We start from the raw sequence: 1,064 nt of genomic DNA on the forward strand, positions 1-1,064 counted from the left end.
AAAAGATGCAACTTTTTTATTGATGTTTCTTTTGTGTTCAAAATTTGAAGGGATTTTTGTGTTTTTTTTTTTCTATCTTTGTAAAATCCCCCCTCTTACATGATTTTTGAATGGCTTTTTATAGCCATCTTTTACATGATTTTCTATTATTTCTTTTTCTATTTTGTAGGTGGTGGTGGTAGACAATGAATATCAAAAATGGGAGGAAAAATGGGGCAAGTGGGAAAGTGGCTAGGTGGCTAGGGTTTCTTGGTTTTTTTTGGGGGGGGTTGGTTTTTCTTTTTTTTTTTTGGGGTTAGGTTTTTTTTTTTTTTTGGTTAGGTTTTTTTTTTGGGAGGGCTTAATGGGCTTTTGAATTGGGTTTAATATTTGGGTTTTGTAATGGGTTTGGGTAAATGTACATGGGTCATGGGTTAAGGGTTTTAGTGGGTTTAGAGGTTTGGTTGGGTTTTGATATAATCGGGCTGGGCAATTTGGGCTTTACTGTTGCCCTCTTTGCTCATTGTCGCAACGATAATAGAGCAAAGACTTTCAAGAAGACTAAACTTGCCGGTCTTGCTAGGTCTTGACTTGCTTTGGAACTCTTCTTGTCTAGTTAGTCCCTTTTCAGGTCCACCGCATCTTGTAGCTTTGGTTCAATCCATCGCAAATTCGGAGATATGCCTTGTAGCTTCAATCTGTTCCAATGTAACTTCAAGGATATGAGATTTGTGGCTTCGATCCGCTTCAATGTAACCCGGAAAGATAAGATCTACAACTTCAATATGCTCTTCTATCGCTTCGGTGAGATAAGGTTTTGTCTTCTCTTCGTGACTCGGAAAGGCAAGATCGATGCCCTTGATCAACTCCATTGCAACTTTAAGGAGACAGAATCGGCGTCTTCAATCAGCTTCAATCTTTATTCTCTACTCGGCATGTGATCCCGAGCTCAACTCATTTTTCATAATATGAATTGACTCTCTAAAAGCAGACATTAAAAGCGAAATTGAAAATAGCTCAGTAGCGTGAGCCAAGGCTCAACTCACCTCTCACAATATGAGTTGATTTTTGAAACTTAACTTGAA

Source organism: Gossypium arboreum, chromosome 11, assembly GCF_025698485.1.
Source record: "Gossypium arboreum isolate Shixiya-1 chromosome 11, ASM2569848v2, whole genome shotgun sequence".
Lineage (NCBI taxonomy): Eukaryota > Viridiplantae > Streptophyta > Magnoliopsida > Malvales > Malvaceae > Gossypium > Gossypium arboreum.